The sequence below is a fragment of the Ostrinia furnacalis genome, unplaced genomic scaffold, assembly GCF_004193835.3.
Source record: "Ostrinia furnacalis isolate ACB-3 unplaced genomic scaffold, ASM419383v2 OfSCF7387, whole genome shotgun sequence".
In the NCBI taxonomy this organism is placed as follows: domain Eukaryota; kingdom Metazoa; phylum Arthropoda; class Insecta; order Lepidoptera; family Crambidae; genus Ostrinia; species Ostrinia furnacalis.
In genome coordinates this window covers 353,696-377,227 of record NW_021137626.1, presented here as the reverse complement: position 1 = coordinate 377,227, position 23,532 = coordinate 353,696, and the positions used below count along the sequence as shown (strand labels likewise).

The following is a 23,532-nucleotide window of genomic DNA, read 5'->3' as shown; positions in this document are numbered from 1 at the left end:
CGTTGATATCAGTGTTCTCTAAGATTTTCGAAAAATGTATGTATAGGCAGCTAGTGGAGTTCTGTACTAAATATCATATTATAAGTAATGAACAATACGGATTCCAAAAAAATAAATCCACGACATTAGCCACTCATAGCCTTATGAAGTTTATTCTGACCAATATCAACAACAAAAACTTAACCACTGCCATATACATTGACCTATCCAAAGCCTTCGACCACGTTTCTCATAAATTGCTACTACTTAAATTAGAAGCAGTTGGTATAAGGGGTCCTGCACTGAATTGGATAAAGTCTTACCTTAGCGACAGACAGCAATGCGTTGTCATTGACAAAATAGACAAAAACAGCGAGTCTGTGACTTACAAATCTGAATATAAAGATATCCAACAAGGTGTGCCCCAGGGTAGCGTACTGGGTCCAATTTTATTTATTCTCTATTTAAATGACATTTTTGACGTGTCACACCATAAATGTGTAGCGTTTGCCGATGATATTTCGGTAGTAGTGACATCCAATAATACAATTACTGAACATGAAAATGAAATTATTAATACAATTGACTTATTACTAAAATGGCTTGACAAATACAACCTAAAAATTAACTTGACTAAAACTAACTACATAAAATTCAATAAATATAATATTAAAAACATTAAACTTGACATTCATTATAAGGACACAAAAATTAATGAGGTAAAACAAACGAAATTCTTGGGACTAACTATAAGATCAAGATATAAATTGGAAAGTTCACATAGATAATATTTGTAATAGAGTGAATAGGTTTGTTTATGCCTTGAAGCAATATTACGATATTACGATACGGGTTACTGATGTGGGGAAACAGTAACAATATCAAAAGAGCCTTCATTGCACAAAAAAANAAACGAAATTCTTGGGACTAACTATAGATCAAGATATAAATTGGAAAGTTCACATAGATAATATTTGTAATAGAGTGAATAGGTTTGTTTATGCCTTGAAGCAAGCGAGAAACGTCACTGATGTTAAAACTGCAATCACCATTTATCACGCATATGTAGGATCCATATTACGATACGGGTTACTGATGTGGGGAAACAGTACCAATATCAAAAGAGCCTTCATTGCACAAAAAAAATGCATTAGAGCAATATGTGGTGTTCCACCGCTTACATCCTGTCGACCACTATTCCAGAAACTTCGCTTGCTGACATTAACATCACTGTATATCCTAGAGATAAGTTTATTTGTAATGCAAAATAAGCATTTGTTTTTGAGGGCTTGTGACATTTATCCCAGAAATAGTAGAGATCCTCATAGACTGGTTCTGCAAGATACTCCAAAAACCATGCAATACAGCAAAAGCTGTTTGACTATGTGCGTAAAGGTTTTTAACAATATACCCAAAGAATTTAAAGAATTAAATATTTATCAATTTAAGGCGCATCTTTATAATTGGCTTGTCTCACAGAACTTCTATGACATTAAAGAATTATTAACTGTAAGGCCCGGCTAAACTTTGAGCATTGTTTTGAGTTTTCTTTACTATAATTTGCATGCTTAATTCTCTGGCTAAACATGTCTGAAACATTATGAATATTCCATCTTTGTATACCATGTTTACTGGCAAATAAAGATTTATTATTATTATTATTTATTATTATTATAACAAATAGCGTAGGAAGAGACTTAATAGGTTTAAATACTTTGAAAATATTATCAGATAGACAGGTCATTTACATGAATTAATAATTAGATTAACATATTTAATCAATAAATCTCATTTCATTTCATCAAAAATTTGAAGCGTTATGTTTTTCAATTAGAAGTAATCAGGCAGATTAAAAGATTATTATAACGTTACAGAAATTCCTAAAAAGTTCTTTTTACATAAATTGTTTACGGTCATCTATTCTGCAAGAGTTTTCCTTTAAACTCACGTAAAAACGTGCCACAAAAACCGTGAATTGATTCACAAATCTTTTACCAAGAATCACCCTAATTATCTATACAGAAATAGAAAATCTTTGCTTGAGTGGGTCCACCATTTTTCTCGTAACATAAAATGTTACGTATTGCTACAGCGACAAAGGACGTTCATGGTACATTCAGTCAACACTTCCACACAATGGAAGGGTCTCGTTTTGTAACGTTGAAGCCTTTTCGATTCGCAGTCCATAAAAGTAAGACGATAAGAGCCGTTTCCCCAAATGACTGAAAGTCTGCAGCTGGTTTGAGGACGTATTCCACTATGAGCACCCGCCCAAATAGCACCTTCACGGATAGCACCTGGCCTATTCCGCTTAGAGCACCTATCGATATTTTGGGCAGGTGCTCTAAGTAAAATTAAATTTATTTTTATGAATATTCCACTTAGAGCACCTACAACGCAGCAGCCTAGTGCGGGCTGCTAATATTGTGTATGATAGACAGGGCGTTATTAAATTATTCAACTTGGTTAAGTTGCCGTAGTACCTACTCTTGTTAGGAGCTATTTTTGAGAGTTTTCTCGGTAGTCCCGAAAAAAAGCATCGAAATAGCTCCTGTAAGGTTATGTTGACCTTCTGTAAGGTTCTTTTGAGGTGAAATTAATAACGTCCTGTCTAACAAAATTAGCAGCCAGCACTAGGCTGCTGCGTTGTAGGTACTCTGTGGTAAAAATAAATTTAAGTTCACTTAGAGCACCTGCCCAAAATATCGATAGGTGCTCTAGAAGTGGAATAGGCCAGGTGCTATTCGTGCAGGTGCTATTTGAACGGGTGCTCAAAGTGAAATACGGAGCACCGGTAATTTATCGTGGCACTGCTCTGCACTAGAGATTTGCCTCAACAAGAACCTCGAGTATTTAGTGTCGTGTTCCTCTATTTATATTGGCCTGATGAACGCGGCCGCACACTGGGAAATTCACGGTAAGATCTTTCATTGTTCTAAAATTTACGACTAGGTGCCAAGTAAAACAATTCAAATGTAAAAATATAAGTGTTGTTTTGGGGGAAGTATTTATTTTTATTTTGCACGATAATATTAATCCCAACTAATATTATAAATGCGAAAGTAACTCTGTCTGTCTGTCTGTCTGTCTGTCTGTCTGTCTGTCTGTTACGCTTTCCCGCTTAAACCTCGCAACCGATTTTGATGAAATTTGGCATAGAGATAGTTTGAGTCCCGGGAAAGAACATAGGATAGTTTTTATCCCGGTTTTTGAAACAGGGACGCGCGCGATAATGTTTTTCTGTGACAGACAAAATTCCACGCGGGCGAAGCCGCGGGCGGAAAGCTAGTTACAATATAAAATAACCTAAATGATCTAATAATGCTTAACATATTTTATACCGCTTGCAAATAAATCCACACTCTGCTCTGTCATTGATACATAGCTGTCAATATCGACACGAAAATAACCTGGAAGTGCTATCGCTCTTAAAAGACTGAAAAAACCACAACCCTTTCTGAGACAACATCTGTCAATCAGCAACCGTCAGAATCCCTTCCAGAACTTTCTAAAAGTGTGCGGGCGCGCCGACGACTCAAATGTCAGCCTTAAATACATGCAAGGAGCATCGCGAGATTTGTTTGCGACCACGCCGCAGCGTGAGTCACTAATGGATAGGGCGGAATGGTTCCCTCTAAAATGAAAATATGAATATGCTGATTTCCCACGTCCGTGTTTTTAGGCGTATTTTACATAATTTCCGGTCAGTAACCGACGCATTATTTTGATTAATTTTGATGTTATTCAAATAAATATGCAATCAATTAGGTGAGGCTCAATCGAATATTAATTAGCCAAATCAATGTTTAGATTTGCAGAGAATGTTTTGTCTGCCGCTATTGTATTGATAAAATCGTGGTAATTAATTAAAAGCCTGCAGGTATTGTAAAACTTATTACCTATTATTTCATGATACATCATTATTTTTGTGTCTGTAAACTCTTCACAGATCCAAAAACCAAAACCGCATGTACCAAATCTTTGGATAATTTTGTAGAAGTATTGAAAACACCTTTAATTATCCCAGCTTAAAGATCTCACCGTCCAATACCATTAGAATCAAGGTGATATTTTACAGAGCGCCATAAACGTCCGATTAATACTAATTACGGGCAAACAGGCCAATCAGGAGTGGCTTATTGTGGGATACATTCCAATTTAAAGTTGCCTTCAATCCGACTAAACCAAATGTTAGTCTGCCTTTAGAGTCGATTTTAGACGTTTCGCGAAGTTTTCTAATCCGCGGCGGCTGCACATCGGCCCGTAATGAAAAGTAACGATTGCATGCTGACTGTACCTACCATTCATCAGTGCACTATTTGTTGAGTCCGTTTTATGGAGCGAGATGCGAACTCAAGTCAAGGGCGATTTAAGTCTGATACATACAGATGTAAAAGTTGAACCATAAGAATATTTATTGGATTAATGACGTTAACAAATTATAATATCGTCAGTTTACATCTGGTTCATTTTTTTTATTCAATACAGCATGTTTTACCGCGCTAATAATTCTCGTTGCTATTTTATTTTGTGTAAAACAAATGCAAAACGAATTAGGTGTTGCGTGAAAAATGTCGACGTGTTTTTAATTCTGTTGGAACAAATATTATGTACTTCGATAGTTAAAACCATACGACTAAACACTAGATTTAAAATGGATATTGTCTATTAAAATAGATTTATATTATGAACGCCACGTTGAATTTAACAGTAATCTAAATCGGACAGAAGATGCCTAGATTTCCACGTTATTGTGGTCGTAATTAATTAATCACTGTTGAAGACAATCTGCTAAACTAGCAAAAACAACCCTTGTTACTTCGCTCCTACAGGATGTACATTTTATTTAGATGACGCCTACGAGGCAATACTGCGAAGGACACCGCGGGTGGTTTCGGCACAGTTGTTCAACCACCATAAAATTAGCATTTGGCTGCCGAGTAGCATTTTCATTCGAACACAACTTGTAGAGGTACAACCACACTGACAGATACAATATTTCACCCAATTCTAAACCCTACAACTAAGGCATTAAGAACACGGTGTCTCCACGTTAAAGTGTGACCACTTGTACCTGAATTATTCGGCCGCACTTCTCAAGAAATAGGGATTGGAGATTTTGTCCGTCCGACACGAATGTAGAGGATTTTCTGCTCCACTCCGAGATTTAATTTTCCAGGGAAGTCTCCTTGTATTCGGTGATCTGAACTCTGCGATAATGCTGGCTGGTCAGAGTCACAGGTAAACGTAATCCAGACGAAGGAAAAAAGTAAAAAGCAAAAAAGGAATGTTGGAGTGTGTCGCGCTAAAAATTACGTTGCAAAAATGAAAAGCATCTCTATTCTGCATTAATTTAATGACGGGTTACGTACGTTGCAATAATAATTATTATATTGTGTGGGGGCTCGGTGGGGGGAGGCCGACGCAGCACTTGTTCAACCACCATTAAATTGGAACTTGCCACACTTCCCGAACTAGTAGCTACCTACTGAATTATACCTACCATCATTATGCTCAAAGCATAATTTTGATGAAGTTAATGTTCTCTGTTACAGATATGTTACAGTGCTTGCATTATTTGAAATTGGCTCGATTCTGAACTTAATAAGATAGAATCAAGGCTTCAGGCATGTAACAGTAGGTATTATTCAAAGAGAAATGATATTGTAAGAGATTCCACAATGGAATGTAAGTAAATGTGAACTTATTTTAAATAATAGGTACCTAATGACTAATAATTTTAGTCGCTTAATACTAACAATATCATTCCTGCCACTATTTTATAAAGGTACTTTATGAAACAAAATTATACAGTGACAAGGCCATTAAAACTTTTAAATGCTCCAATTAGGCACTTACAAAAAATCTATTAACTGCAATAACTGCACGATAATTAGACAATACACAAACTTCCAGTAATTGCCGGGGGTAATGTCATTAATATCCCTTCTGGCCCTTTCGGTACTTTTTCATCCGACAATAATTACGGGAATTCTAAAACAACTTGGAATTCAAATGCTCCTAATTGGCAGTTTTAATCTACTAACTTTGGTGCGGAATTCAACAAAAGTGAGCGAACAACTTGTGGTCTGGCGTCGAAGCGAATCAAAATCGTCGAACTGAACATTTATAAATTTATTTCGGCAAATCATTATGATTGGGGCACATAATTTTGTTGATTCATTTTTGTCCGGACTCCTGAAATATTACAGTCAACCATTTTCGATGCTGATAACATTTTGTCATGTGCAATTAAGGCGAATGGAGACAAGCTGTGACCGCCTATATAAAACGTGGACTGGCTTGCGAACAGAAAATAGGTATAAAATTAATTAGAGTAAAAAATATGTTTATCTCTTTCACAACGAATTAGGTAGGTACTTTACCCATTAATTTGTTACTTTTTATTTCTTTATAAAAATAAACAAATGAATGGCATTCGATTACATGATTCTAAATAAAAAAATAATTATTCGCTCTTTCGTAAAAATTACGTCACCCACGAAAACCATTTGTGTACGTAATCTGCAAAACAAGAGACGATCGCCGAATGTGAGTAATCCCGTTCTCCTGCTCCCGATCGCATTACTTACGTTTACAAAGGTCGCATAAGAAAACATCTTTGTGTGTATAAAGTGGGACATTACCTTATTACGCGCGTAGTTTGTTTTGCTTTGCCTTTTTATCAAAGTTCGACGATCGTACGGGCCGGCTGCGGCATGCCCAACCAGCATAAAATTGGAAGCTAGCCTCCCCGAAATCGCATCGCATAGAAACAATGTTGATACCCAAATGGGATGGCAAATTAAGTGCTGAAAATACGGATGCATCCGACATTTTGAAGGTAATGGACACGGAAAACGTGTCATTATAATTGGTATCAGATCAGGGGAGGGAAATCTGCATTGCAGTTGCAATAACAATATATTTTGCGAATAGACTAGCATTCTTTTTTTTCACTTTTACATTGATGTTAATTATTATTTTATAAAACAGCTCGTCTCTCTTTGCTTTTAGAGTAAGTAAATACTTATTTATTTATACTTTCCGATGGACCGAGCAAATAAACCTTATACCTACTATAATAAAATAATGCAAAATTGTTCATCACACTATTTTATTTGTAGATTGTAGATGTTTTAATGGACACAGTTTGTACCTAGCATTTGCTAATGACTTGAAATTTCGGTAAATGTTTTTGACTTTCGCTTGTTAAATTCAGTTGTTTTGCAACACTTCTATTGTCTGCATAACAATCGCAATCAACGCGCGAAGTTAATGAAGCAATCAATCAAAATGTATACGAAAACAGACTGGGTTGCATATTTTATCTTTAACAATCCTTCCAACTGTAGCAATTAGAGTAAAAACCTCGCGTACTACAGCCCAATGTTATAAATTTGGCACTTAGCCTGACGAAAATTTCTAGTATCGTCAGCAAATAAACGTGCCCGCTAAAGGTGTACTTGAATGCGCAATTCTTGAACATCAAAATGTTTATATAAGTATTGATCAATTATAATAAATTTGTGAGTGTCACAAACTGCAAAAATAGTCTCTACAATTTGTCTTCTAATTATTCCATATTGTTGAATTATTAAGTATTAGATGGGTTATTTATAATACAGCTTAGCAGCTTATATTGATAAGTTCTCCTAAATATTACGTAAACGCACCTGATTGTTTTGCTACGTTCAGCACTAAATGGAAAATACAATATTTTTTCCTTTTTATACCAATTTCAATCAATTAGTTTTTTATTTGTTTCTAGTCGGGACACTGGCCATTTAGCACAGTCAATCGGCTTAAATGTTGAATGCTAGGTTATTAATTTATCACTTACATTGTATCATATAATATTGTACACGTTAGATTGGATTTATCAAAATATTTCAGTCGTGCTAAACAGCTAATATGAGCAAGGTTTGACAGTGTCAAGCAAAGCATACTTGGGCCTTTACTTGACGCCCTAAGGAAATTCCGGCTCTATTCAGAAACAGCTAGCTTAGAATAGAATATATTAATTTAACTAAAAGCACGTTATATTAAATTTTTATGAAAACTGAAAACTTTTTTCAGATACGAGTAGGTAGGTATTGATATTTTTGCATCGCCTGCAGCCAATAACCACTTAGTGTAAGTTGGCACACGTAAATATTTACTCAATTTTGGAGTTCAAAGGTCGCTCAGTCTTTTAAAATATAATCCTTTGTATTACGTTACTCAATAATATTTAAGTAAAATATATATTTTTAATTATAAGCGCATTCCATACAAAAGCTGTGTGTATTATTACATAACATGCACTAATCATAAATTAAGAGTTCTAGCGATTAATAATCAATTAATTACCAGCAAAATTCATAATTATAATCCAATTCTCTGGCACGTAAACCGTCTTAAAGCGGTTTTCAGTTCCAATCCAGAACAAAGTTCACCAGACCCATAAATCTTCGCAATAAACTAAATACACCAAATAGCCGCAAATTGATAAGCCAAAAAAGCGGGGTGACAAAGTACTCCTGTTACTTAATGTTGAGCTTAACGTTTATAGAGTACTTTAAAATTGTGTCCTGCGTATAAAATCATGCCGTTAAATGTGTATTGCGGTTGGCCGTCTGCCAGCCACGTACGTCGCAATCTGCGAAGCTCTCACTCGGCCGAATGCGCGCGTCCGTTACAATTGACACGTAAATACTGAATAATCAGCCCAGTAGACAAGGAGATGGTGAGATTTACATGAAACAAACTGTAAGTCATCTTCTTTCATCGTGTGGGTTGACTATTGAAGTTGCTACTCTGGTGTCAAACTTTGTTTCAAGCTAATTCCGTCCACTGCTGGACAAAGGTCTCACGGATTTTCACGACCGGTCCTGCGCCTGCCCGCATCCAGGCCCTTTCCACTGGTTTCTGGTGTTTTTTTTATTTTATTTATTTTATTAAACTTTATTTTTAATTTATTAAATTTCCACTGGATCAAACTCAGGAGAACATAGCAGGTACACACGCAGAGACGCTAAACACAGTAAAATCTTTATTAGTGCAGGTATTTAAAAAAAAAACAAAGATTTTTGTAGCCCAAAAATTGTTTACAAACACGTGACAATGTTCACGTTTTTTGACACGACAATGTTTTCGTTTGAGGCTTCCTGGAACTGAACTATTTCCGATTCTGAAAACATTTTCACCGATTATCTATTTCTTTGGCGTTTGCTACGTACCTATTCCAGGAATGGGATACAACAAGAAGAATGAAGTCTTTTATGATAAACTAAAATCTATTATCGCTGTACCAGGATACTCAATTTCTTTGTAGAGTTTGTAGAGCTTCGTAAAATTAGGTAAATGTAGATTTTTATATAAAACTCGCTCTTCTGAAAGAAGTTTGTAAACAGATGGTAGCATTGTTAAATAGACACATATCGTATTTGACACAAGCCACGAGAGTGCTACGAGTTTTGTCAGGATGAACACATGAGTCGATGCAACGCCGTAACTAGGTACTTTGCTTTGGTTCGGATGTTTCTTACAACCTCCTTTGCTCTCAATTTTGATGGATATCGGCCCTAAAACTTATCAGTGAGCGCTCCGAGCTAAAAGGTCCGGAGACCACCGCTCTCGAAATTCTTCGCCCTCCGCAGGGAGCAATTGAGTTTCAAATATTTGACTACCATTTTTTGTTACACGAACATGTACGCCGTAATATTTTTACTTTTGTAATTTATGGCATGGACGTATGAGCGAAATGATAAACGTTTATATAAATGCGCAAGTTTTAGCGCGATATTTATTATATCCAGCGGCTCTATCATAAAAGTTCTGAAAGTTGTTAAAATGGAAATTTGTCTGAGTGAGATAGATTTAAAATTGAAATTGCTGACACTATTTTTTTTTCTACTCAGACGAACGTTCGTTACAAAGAACTGTCAATTTATCTAAAAAGTTGCCGAAAGATATCTTAATAAATGTTTGAGTGAGAGTATATTATTTTGAGGCGAACATCTGTCACGGATTTCTCACGACATTTCATCACAAACAATAGTTGAAACAAATCCATCGTTGCGCACCCCCGCAGTCTCAACGAGCCAACTTCAAACAGGCAGGACTTATTAATCCAGAGCCGTACTCAAAACGGAGCCGTGCGAAAGAGAAGCCCGCACATCAAAGTGATTACGAGCTAAAAACGCCACAGAGTCGAGTGGAAACGTTGTAAAAATCACGACGACGTGTGAAGTGTCATCCGGGGCGTCTCCGTCGAGTGGCGATCGCTTGTTTTTCCCACTTTCGATGAGCGCCGCGGGCAGAGCTCGCTTCGAGGGCCCTCTCCTCTGATTTCAACCCTGGAACCGGCTCTGTATTTTATGAGGTCAAGAGAGCCCCCACAAAAAACACGTACCGCGATAAATTACGCACTGACACATTCAGATTCGGCCATAATATACACGATCGCTATATATTGTTTTTACGATTTCATACGTACGGTTGTTAGCGATGTTTATTGCTGCTCGCATACCTACGCGCTGTATAACTAAATGTAAAGTATTCAAGGGATGATATCACGAGTAATAAACAAAAAACAGATTTCGCTTTTATATGGCCTTGCATAAGGAATATTTTTCATAAAGCCCCAGTTCTGAACTATTTAATTATTTTTTTAAATGCCGCGTATTTTCAGCCAGGTCTAGCCCGTGTTTTGTTTTCTTATCTTCATTCAGTTGTTTTCTATTCCAAATTCATTTTCCTTCTTTCTCAATCGAATATGCATCGACTCCAAGGGGCACCTAACTAAATTGAATAACTGCAGTTTGCAGATCACAATCGGTTCATATAGCATTTAACATCATCCCACAATCCTCTAACTCTGGGGTTTTAGCTTAGTTATTACACGTGTCCAATGTCCTAACTGATCGTTTGACTAAAGTCCCGCCAAGACCATTTGTAATGTAGACAGTCAAGTAAATCCTTATTACAACGTATCATTGGATGCAATTTATGAGTGTAGCGAATTGGCTGTTATGTAAATTGCTGAATGTGCCATCAACTCGTCCATTTGTCTTCTTTAAGCAGTAAACTAGTTGGTAATGGCTTAATCAATACAGATCAGCTCTCGATTATGTTTTTCGATTATTCATCAACAGTAAGTAACAAATATAGCGGGTTCCAAACAGTTATCCGTAGGTACTTTGTCCATCATCATTTATTACGAGTATCATTTCAGCCATAGGACGTCCACTGCTGAACATAGGCCTCCCCCAATGATTTCCACAATGGCCGATTTGTGGAACCCGGCATCCAGCGCCTTCCTGCTACATTTACGAGGTCGTCGGTCCACCTTGTGAATGTGCGTCCTACGCTGCACTTTCCGGTACGTGGCCTCTACTCCAGAACACATACTTTGTCCATATTTACCATTAAAAAGTTATTATTTATTTCAAGATGATATTTCTTATTCGCAGTAAGGATTAAAAGTTTTTCCAGAAACAATAAAAGTTATTTAGACAACCAAAAATATTCTCCAAGTGATTTGCAAGTTACGGTATTCCAAGAAAATCAGGACTACGGGTCTGGTTACGTAAACACCGTATTCAATTTTAACAAGAACCAAAAGTCTTTTGCCTATTTATTTTGCCACCCAGAAAAAAAACACCGTCACCGGCTAAAATATTTGCGAGTACGGCCGCTATCTACGTGTATTTAAATTGTAAATAAGTTGAAACACGACACTGCGGTTATTAAAGACAGATACACATTAAGCTAGTGACGTTTTTAAAGTTTAGTGACGTAATTTTAATCGAGGAAAAGAAGAAGGAAGAGGAAATGTAAACTTGAATCTAGGGTTGGAAATTTGGAAGATTGAATTCTTGAAAAACTGGACAAGATTAGTGTGAATCGAATTAGCACACGAAAAGTTCCGTAGACCAAAGTCAACAGTAAATCAATCTGCACATTATTGTTACAAAGTGGCATCTCTTTTAACACCTTAACCGGTTGACAAGATTTTTAATCGTTAAGGAACAGAAATTAAAGCTAAAAAATATTCTTGTTGTAGGAACGCCCCTTTCTTTATTATTTACTTATGACTTACTTATAGCTGCAATACCACACTCTGTGAACACTTCAAACTCCTCATTAGGTACATGCAGCGTCTTTAGGTACACGCCTGCTTGGAGATTAGCCGACAATGTCGCGAGGCTCAAAGTTGCCCAAAGTTCATCCCGCGAAGTTCCGCGCCCTTAAATTGAAACAGCACAGCTGCAATCGCTGTGATAGTTCACAATAAATTACTGGGAAGTGTTTGACCCATATCTGAATGGTCTAGTTGCTAAGAAAATTTTGATCAGCTCTACATTCTCGATTGTTATGTGTTTTGCTGCATTAATAACACCGCCACAAATGTGCAAATCAGTACTCAAGTATTGATTTTTAAGGGTAAAATATTTAATAAATTATAACCTGATATTCATTCTAGAGACGATAAAAATATTGAAGCCCCGCTTTTCACTTCATCAAAACAAAAAACTAGCTGCAACTTTTCTAAATTGCCACTTGCCTTGCCATAAATCCCTGGCGTTTGCTGTTGACACGTCATTATCAGCAGCCTTAATTTACATATTAATTTCACAGCAATCCGCTTAATGCAATTTATCACCAGCGATAATTCAATAATTACTTAATTACCTACTTGTAATTAAACGTCGGACTAAACGATCTTGACAGAGCTACAGATCAGTGGTGAGACATTGTGTTCGCTTGCAGCAAACCGCCTTGCCCTTTAATCAAACGGTCTAAATCATCGGATGTCACGTAAACAATAATCGAGTAGATAGTTGAATCGAATAATATACTGCCAGGTAATGCCGCGTAATTGTCGTAATCCCTGTCACCCAGGGGACTGTCGCCTGTATGAGATATGTCCTGGCACGCGATATGTAGCTAATTTCGTGACATCCATTCATTTAGCTATCGCAAACGTGAATGGGATCAGACAACGCTTGCAGGAAGCGCAGAATGAACTGCACACAACACTAGAATATCCAGTCTCATGCTATTATCGTCACTAAGATTTTAGGCCAAATGTCTATTATAGCAAAGCAATGCTCACTTCAGCAGTCTGTAACTAGTACCGAACTAACGCAGGGTATAAATTATCGCGGTAGGTATAAATTACAATTGAAAATAGAATTCGCAATTAAATAAACTAGTGACGATAAATTACGCTCCTATTATGTTTCTGTGGTTTGTGCGTGAAATTCGTTTAGCAAAAGGAATGAGGTTCGTTTGTTTCAGGAGTTGTAAAATTTAATCAATGTAGGACATGAGGATTTTTTGTTTATTTTAATTAAAAGTTACCAAAACCCGAATAGAAAGTTCCTTAGCAATTTTATATTAGTTGAATTTAATGTTTATCTTTAACATCTGTATGTCCACCCACACGAACCTTTTCGATTCGTGATCGAGGTTTTTTAGTTTAAATCCCCTATTTTTTCTTGACGTATTTGACATTATTTTACCATATATGATTGCTTAATATAATTCCTATATAATTGTTTTGTGTATTACTTCTACTACTACTGAACTATTTAAAACCAAATACTAAATAGGTATTAATTCACACGCAACTAAAAAAAAGGTGTAAACTTTTCTTCTTCCAAACGGAATAGGTAGTTTGATACGTTTTACGTAGGGGAGACTGGCCCAAAGCGGGCACCTTAAGGTAAAGTAGGAAAAAAACATACAGAATAAGCAAAACGGAATAAGCTTTTATCGTGATTAGTTACTACATTTATTGTAGTTTGACATGGCGTTTTCAAATCATTCATTTGTCTAATATATAAAAAGTAGGCACTCAAATACGAAACACTATCACTTGCTCACTTTGCCCGAGGGGGTGGCCTAAAGCGAGCACCGGCACACGGGCAAAACGGGCATGCAGAGGGCAATAGTTTTTTTTAAATTTTTGCTTTATAATTTTGACCTTTGAATAATAAGGAATGTCTCTATTCAAACACAGAATGAGAATCATACTTTCTTTATTGCGAAAAAATAGATTCTAGACATAAAAATTAAAACGTAAAACTAATCAGAAGGAACTCTCTTTGAATACTGCAGTATTGAATCATTATCTTCTAGTATTTGGAAGCTTTTGAGCTGAAGTATTACAGCTTCACTCCAAGAACCTTGTTGTGATTTTCTTTTATATTTATTTACCATCTAAAAAGTCAAATAATAAGAGATTAATGTCTATACTAAAGTCTGTTTTTCTTTGCTTGTCCAATATTGTAAACAATCTTAATATTCCTTTTTAACGAAATAATTCGTTTTAAAATAAGATAAACACAAAGCTCACAACCTACATAATAGGTAAGTCATCGTTGAACACCGATATCTTTTCAAATCATATAATTTATTATTTTTTTTCACTGATATTAAATTAAAAGTTATAAAAAGATTGTTTACATTGTTCGACTAGCAAAGAAAAACGGACTATAGCTATAGCTACACTATAAATATAGAGGACTAACAATAAAAGCAAGTTAGTTTATATGGCTATGAAGAGGTAAAGTGAGCATGCTCATTTTGCCCTGCTCACTTTGCCTTTTGCGCCACACTACGTTTCATAAAACATAAACTATAATTCCTTTTAAATATTTTCAAGGAAATATCCTTAAAACACGGTAAAGTAGGTGCAACACATTACGCAATACATTGATAATAACGTGCGTCACTCAGTTTAATCCAAAACACTACGAACATACCTTTGTTTTTTCAAATAAAATTGACGAATTTCGTTTATCGCTGTCCACGGTGTTGAAATGTCACTCAGAGGTGGCGCAAACGACTTCCGCGGGAGCGGCGGGGCGGGGGGATAACGTTAACAAGACAAGACAACACGTCGAGCAAATGAGTGTAAGTTTAGAGGGGGTGCCCGCTTTAGGCGGAGTGCCCGCTTTGGGCCAGTCTCCCCTAGACGTAGGTATTAATATAAACTTTTTTAATATTCAACGTTAAACTTTTTTTTTTCAGATTTACTTACCTTACAAATGCCCCTAATAATAAAAACGGACAATATACCTTCACCTTAAAATTACCCCATCAAAGGCGGCAATGATTACGTACATCGCATTAAAACCCGCGTAAAATAAAACATCGCAATCCGGATTTTAAAAGATGTTCAAAGATTCATAAACGCAAGCTCTCCACCTCAGTTCGGGTCGTAAACCTGAGTGTAATGCAGGCATGATACCGTAACCGTAACCGAAATTTTCGGATATCCGAAATAAAAACAATATCCGTAACCGCTTTTTTGAGTGCATGAACCTTTTTCCATAAGATGAAAGCTTTTTTGTGAGACCAAAAGAGCGTGACTGATCGAATCTCAACAAATCTCTTCTGTGCCATATGAATTCTGAAGTACAGGTATCCGTAACCGTAACCGAAACTTTGGTATATCCGAAATAAAAAATATCCGTAACCGCAACCGGTATAATATTATTCCAATATCCGTAACCGTATCCATAACCGAAACTACATATCCATAACATCCCTAGTGTAATGCATCTAAATATCGTATTAGGTATAATATGAGGGTAACTTGGGACGTTAGGCCGACTTTCTACACCTGGTGACATGAATAAACTGTTGTGGTCTTATTAAGTTGGGTATAACCTTTGATTAGTCGTGTGGAAGTAGTTACAGTTTTAGTCGCGTCGGGTCTAACCGGCCGTGATGAAAATAGAGTTGCGTATAACTTTAAGTATAGAACTTCGTCCGCTAAAAATAGTTTTGTCATACCCGGAATAATCTACTTTAGTAAACCCTGTAATTTTGGTCTATCAACCGTTTTTCACATGCTGAAAATGCGTAGACAGTAAGGTGAGATTAAATAGGCACTTACAGGGCAGATATCTACCATCCTAGACTGCATCTCACTTAACGTGCGATTGCTGTCAAACACCTGCCTTGTAACGCATAAAAAACCATACATTTTGTTGTACTTCATCATCATCATCATTTCAGCCATAGGACGTCCACTGCTGAACATAGGCCTCCCCCAATGCTTTCCATGTTGATTGATTGGTGTACTTATTTGTCGTGATTTTTTTTGTTAAAACCTTTAATCTTACAAATAAACCTGCTTAACATATTTTATTTTTCGGTACTTTTGATGACGTAGGTATTTATACCACTAACAAATTTAAAATATTAAACTTTTGATTTGTAAATAAAGTTATTACCATAGTCTATGAGACTCAGCGCGATTGTCGAGGGTTAAGATAAAGGCATGTTTATAACGCCTTCAAGTTATGTTTACTTTAAGTTCCGTGTTCTCACGCAGCTATTCGTGGGTTGTGCTGATTGTTTATACACCGCCTTTTGTTCAAAATTGAATTCGGATCTGAAGTTGACGAAGAATGACAGAGACAGATGCCGGGAATCCAACAACGGATTCACTGGTTGGTAAATGTGGCATAATATGTTAGGCCTACTTACTCGAGACGGGCTATAAATAAGGACCCAATTTCAGGAAAACTACCCTCAATGGAAGTCCCTGTGATTTCGGAGACACTTGGGTTGCCTACATTTAAATTAAATTAGACTCCAAAATACTTGTGCTTATTCAGATTTGTATTTGACTTATATTGGATGTAATCTGTTATGATTTACTTCGTGTTCAGGACTTTCACAGGCCGTGGCAGTTTAACTTTTAGTGTAATGAAGATGAAATTACATATCAATAGATTGATGCAAGGTCTACATTACCATATTAAAGTGCCTTTTCAAAGTGATTTATTTACTACTTTGTACTTCACACAAAAAGGTGTAACTTAACTTTTTTTTCAATTATCGCTTTAGCTATAACCTCAAACTTAAGCTGAACTTTGTAATAATAAGACGTCTAGATAACGTCAAATATACTGAAATAGGCACTTTTAAAACCACAAAGAACATTCCCGGGTATAAAAGCTGATGCTCATCACACTAACATTTGCTCCCAGGGGGATTCAAACCTGCCACTGTAGCCGTAACTCGCTTTCAGGACATGCGGTCGTCCTAATAATACCTAAGAAAAGTAATTCGGGCCTAAGGCTGAGTTCCATTATTTTATTTTAACTTAGACAAACGTCAAAAATCTGTCAAAATCCATACAAAAAGCGCCGGTTAATGTTATTGTTACGGTTAAAATAAGGTGGTGCAACTCAGCCTAAGTCTCCAAACCACTGCACCCAACATCTGTGCATACCAGAGTCGTCACATCTTTGACCGAAACTTGTTACTTAGTTCGATATTGAGCTAGAACAGATGACATGTTTGAACAGCACTAAACTGTATCTAATTAGTCCCGACTTAAAACTTGAACTGGACTAAAATTTACATAAACTGCACTGTTTTAGTTGGCACATGTAAGCATATTACGACGCCACATCAAAGTAGTATAGCATCTTATATTGTTGGAATAGTTTGTATTTTCCAAGAAAATGTAGAGTCGGATACGCTTTCGACTGTACAAGTAGTTCTTGATATATTAAAATTTAAAAATCATAATGAGACTGCAACTTCTTTCTTTATATTATCTGGTATTTTTTTACAAATGATCAAATTAGTAGAACAAATAAATAAACATAGAAGATCCATTGATTTATCTCATCCTATGCTTTTTGAGGAGAAATCTGTTGGATGAACGTAACTTAGGTACATATGGGTACGTTTACAATAGCTGTATTCATTGCTCTGGAGCATTCTCAAGTCGAGTTACTTAAGACACAGACAAAAGATATCAGCCAGTAAAAGGCACAATACTTTGATGGTCTCTCGGATCACTTCTCTAATAATATAATCTCGTAAGAATCTGGTCAGCGTGGGTAGTGATAGGTCAAATCTTCGTCTCGAAAAATTATATGAGAAAGTCGTACTTCTGCAATGGAGACTGGAATAACCAGTGTGCTTACCATGAGCTTGCGTTAGGTGTACTCGCTAAGGACTAAATAAAAAATTACATGAAATGTATGACAAATTGTACAAAGCCCCTAGCGGCTACTTTCAAAAACTAAAATCTTCATAGATTTTTATGACACACTCTCAACGTAAACTCATGGTAAGCATACTGATGATGATGATGAAAAGCCTTGATCTGTACTCCCATTGAGGTGGCTGTTCTATTTATTCTGTAGACAAGTAAACTGACTTTAATTCATCGCTAGAAATGCCATCTGGGGTTACCCCGTCACGGACGGTCCAACGTCGGATCTTTAATCGGAACTTGTAGTTAGTTCGGGAATATCGTCTACAGTCTACACTGATGACGTGGTAGTTCCGGGACTTTAAAGTGGTAACTTATCGAGTAAGGCTCAGTCATTTCTTTGGGTGTTGAGTTTTACTTTAACCTCCTGGGGCCCGGGAATATTTTTTATCGTGAATTCATATGAAAACTATCCAAATCGTATTAATAATTGATATGATTATCTTAAAAAATAAAATAAAAAATTTTATCTGGAAAACGGCAATTTTCTCAATGTCATATATTTATGACATCGGTTCCCAATGTCTACGATTTTTTTGTTTCATGTACAGGATTTCCCGTAATCAATTGCACAAAAGTAATTCCTAGTAAGTTTCTTGACTACCTACAATGAATTTAGATCGATTTTTCAAATAATTTTGAGTTTCCAAAATTCTTTTTGCTATATTTTAATTTTTTTTCTGCCTGTACTTAGTTTTTTCTATGCAGTGGATGCAAATATTGATATTTTTTAAGTATTTTTTCGTTACAATGTAGCTAGATAGATTCTTTATCAAGCTTTATGTCATTTTTGGGCGAAAACATTGCGTCTCTATTTTTTTTAAATTTTATTTCAAAATTTTATTGCATTTCATTTGGATGACTCAAATTAAAAAATCCTCTTGATAAATAAATGCATCACACCAAAGTGTAATTAACATTATGTGATGTAGGTAAGGTCAATAGCAATAATAAAAATTAAAAAACAATTTGATTAAGTGTCTAATGAAATTATTTTAATTTCCTAAAAAAAATCAAAGTGACTTGAGGTGTTGATATTACTTCTGGGCCGACTTTACCAGTAAAATCGAGTTTTGAGTGTTCTAATATGTTATATTCGCATATATCTACCTAAACAAATTAGAAAATAATATCAGATTGCATGCTATTTAATAGAAAATGTATAATGTCATACAGGTATTACACTGGGCTCCGTCAGTTAACACTAGTATTTGGGACCTCATGTAATACCTGTATGACATTTAGATTTCACCATGGTTTACGTAGTTTTCATACGTATTTCCACAATCAGTGATACTCAGATAATAAAACAGTTCAAATCCTAAAACTAATAATAACAAAGGCTTATAGAAATCGTTCATATTTTAGTAAAAATCTCATAATTACTAACCACTTGTTCTCGGTCGCGGCGCCGTCGCTAGTTCAATCAAAGATAAAAAAATATAAATGTCACTTCACTAGCCAATCACAGCTAAGAATGATGGACAGATGCATCATCTAACTAACTAACGTAAAAGTTCTGGTAAATTTTAACAGATAGCGTTGATTTATATTTTTTTGTTTTATGTAATAAATATATGACGCCAGGCCCCAGGAGGTTAGGTATAGTGTGAACAAATAAGTGGCTTTATAGAACTTTGTCGAACAGAATTTGATTCTGAAAGTACAGTTTTCTAGGATAACTACTTTCACTTACTTCAAGCTATTAAAGTGAAGTATGTTTTCATACTCGCGAATCTTTAAATAACTTATTGCTAATGGCGTGCAGTTGTAACAAAAAAAACTAGGTACAATCTGAATGTTTGGTTTTTTTTTTGTTAGATTTATTTTTTATTCGATTGGATAATTTGTTTAATAACATTCAGTTTAGTATACTTACACGATTAATGCATCCTGCAAAAACGTTTGCAACTGAAGGCCAGTGCAGTAAATAGCTAATATTCATAATCTTGTTCTTGATAATTTATTAAAACAACAACGTATTACATTCCCTTAATATTCATTAGTACAACATAAACCACACTGCATTTAAAGCCCTCTAACAGCTTTGTTCAATAGTTAATAACGAACAACTAGGTATTTTGGTTCCCATTTCAATTTAAGGACAGGGCTCTCGCAGAAACTTATCCAACTCCCGGAGTTTACAAGAAACTCTATCCTTCTAGCTATTGTCTATTAAATCTGCAAGATACACTTGCAGAAACGGAGATATTTTCACAATGTTACACAATTTATTAATGTTTGACATAGCAGAAAGCCGCGTCTAAGTGAACACTAAGTTTTATTGAGAGAACTTAACTACAGCCTGCATTTTAAGTTAGTTGATGTTGATGTATGTGGTTGTTAGTGGATGCAAAGAGAAAATAATTGGATGGGAACAAGTTTTGGAATGAAGTTTTGTTTAATTTATCATTTGAACAACTTTCACTGAAGAAGCAATTCAACTACATAATCTTTTCCTTTCAATTTTCCTTGTCATTTATAGAACTTACAGATTATCTGATTAAAGATTTAGCTAGATAAAAAAGATTATCAGAAACACTTCTGAAAATCTGAATGTAGAAAATAATTATTTTAAAAAGAAATATGATTTTGTGCTTGTGATAGAGCTTTGAAATGAGAATGGTGGCTCATTTCATCAAGCCCACAGTTTTGTGACAGTCAGTTGTTACAGTCCACAAGAAGAATAAAACCGTATTTTTTCTCATCGAAAACATTTTTGATAGCTATAAATTCTTAATTATTCAAGCAGCCAACCTGCATAATCTCAGGCACGAACTAATGGATGCATAATATTCTCTAACACAAGTCCCGTCGAAGCGGGTGTGTGATTGGCTACATCGGAACTCTCTGCCAATTATTGGAGACATTAGCGGCGGCGTCCCCATGGACTCGGTCTGAACTTTATCGTGTGCAGCCAGTGCGGAGTGCACAAACAGCATTTGCACTTTATACTTCAATGCTTTAGGTACTATATGTTTAGGTAGGTACATGTCAATTTGATTATAGTTTACCATTTGGGAAAGTAGCGACAACCAACGTAAATAAAACAAGACTTCGTCATTGAGAGTTGTGCCAGAGTGGAGCTCCGTCTCAGAAAAGTGTAGGACCTTGCTTGATGGACTGACGACATTATAGTGGCTCGACGAAAACGCAGAAAATTATGGTCTTTGACCCTCTTTGAAAAAGGTTTACAGCCATTAGCGGATTTCTTGATCTTACGCCTGATCTTAGGTTCTACCTAAGGAGAGTCTCGTAGTTGAAATATCTTAAAAATTCTAAGGTCATCTCTGCCAATTATTGGAGACATTAGCGGCGGCGTCCCCATGGACTCGGTCTGAACTTTATCGTGTGCAGCCAGTGCGGAGTGCACAGCATTTGCACTTTATACTTCAATGCTTTAGGTACCTAGGAGAACGTATAAGGCAGTAAAATAAGGTTTTCGTCTTCACCAAAGTTGTACCAGGGTGGAGCTCCGTCTATAGGAAAACATAGGGCCCACCTTAATGCCACAGTCCACTGACACTGTGATCTCGTAATTGAAAGTCTATAAAAATCATATTTTTCTTTTATGCAATGCAATAAGTAATTGCTATCCCAATTTACAATGTTAAAATATCTATCTGTCACATCTCTACGCTACAGTCGGAATAATATTTATTTTTACTTATAACGCAAACGTTGTCCGCATTCAAAAGTATGAAACACAATTTGCGTCAATTTCGTAGGGACTATTTAAAACAGTGTAACGTTGAAAAACCGTTGGAATAAAATGTAACGTATTCAGATTTAACACGCTGGGCGTAAATTGATGTGCATTCTTTGCCGAAGCGATCGGAGCTTGTAAAGCTTTTTACGTTTATACTCGAATATACAATGGAAAGATTAACAAATACCGCTGGCCACTCTTTGCACCGCAACTGAGCTATGGGCAGCCGACACGCGATGTACCCGCTTCAGTAAATACACGTATTACATTCATAATAGAAAAACGTACGTCATTTACGAAGGAGTTTCTTACTAAAACGCGTTAGTGAATTTAGTGGCGTGACACGTGGTGATTATAGGACACAGTCCTTTTGGATTGGTAGTAAGCGCCTAAGTATTAAAACGATACCTGTTATTAAATTCAAGGCTCTAATAGCGCTGTCGTAGCAATATTTCATCTACGAATTACATAAAATGAAATGATATTACTGATGTTAAAATATTAGGTAACTTATCTCTGCAATGATTATGGTTATGTTAGTTATGGTTAACTGTTTGTCATTTGTCATTTGAAAATACAGACTTTTACCAAACATATACATACATAATATTAATATTATGAAGTCAGGGTGTCCGATTTTTCCTCCTAATTTTCAAAATAGCTTGACAGATAATACCAATAAAGGGCCTTTCATGACGCATTCATAAAATATAACCTTAGAAGTTGATAGTAGATTGTTGTATTTTTGGACACAATTTCTCTCCTTTGTAGGTAAGTCAAGTAAGGAAACTTACTCGTAACTTTAAACTTAACTAAGCGGTCTACGGTTGTTAGGAACTGACTGACACGGCCGTACAAATACTCAAGAACACACGTTACGTTCTAGAATCAGTATTGATTTCTGGGTTATTTATAGACGAACGATTTACTTTGAAAACGATCATACCGGACAGTGTAAGTACTCGCAGCAAACTATACCTAGACTTTATGGAGCCAGTTAAACGTATGTTATTGTATGAAATGTTGCTTTGAACTTTGTGTGTTTAATGGTACTTATTTTGTTAATTGTAATAATTAGTTACCAAAAAATAACAAATGTAAGTAAGTAGAAGAACTTGTCATTAATTGAATTCAGTCAAACCTAGAAATTGGGATAGGTATGTGCTTTAATTAGATGAAAATTTCCTCCCATCCCTCATTTCTTTTATTAATAATTTTTGTGTGTTGTATAATAAATGGTCATCTATCTATGAATACAAACCGTCTGAAGCTTTTATTCGAAGTCGTATTAGTTCATCTATTTCGATTATTTTAACTTGGAATCCATTTTACTTTGATCATTTCATTTCCAAGCCAAGTAATATGAATTTGGAACCAACATTACCTTTCACTTTGGCTCATCAAACTCAAATCCGAGTATACACAAAACTTGAAGACGATATTGAAGGTATTGAAATTCCCGATAATGCTGGGAGCAATCTTGTCCAACAGCTGAATGTGCCAGTGGCACATAATTCCGATCGGACAGCAATCAGGGCCAGTTGAGCGCGGCGCGTGAGCCGACTTAGCAAAATATTAAATGTACCATCAACCCACTGACACCACAATTTTAGACTCTACCCAATCGAGTTAAGATCGAAGTTAAGGTGTTTGTTGGCAGCACGTGGTCTGTCGCCTGCGCCTGTTTATTCATTTCTTGGGCCTCATTTGAGATCATTGTCTGGTTTTGAGCTTGGGTAAGGCCATGGTCAAAACGCCTCTAAGACGAGTCTGATTGAAGAATTGAAATCATAAAATTACACTTTTGAGAGAGACAGAATGGGTG

General features: G+C 35.9%; 1 protein-coding gene across 1 annotated transcript in view; it reads right to left on the bottom strand.

Annotated features, from left to right (window-relative positions):
- Rbp6 (RNA-binding protein 6) overlaps positions 1-23,532 on the bottom strand; it is a 291,681-nt gene that overhangs the window by 77,545 nt on the left and 190,604 nt on the right. The window lies entirely within an intron of this gene.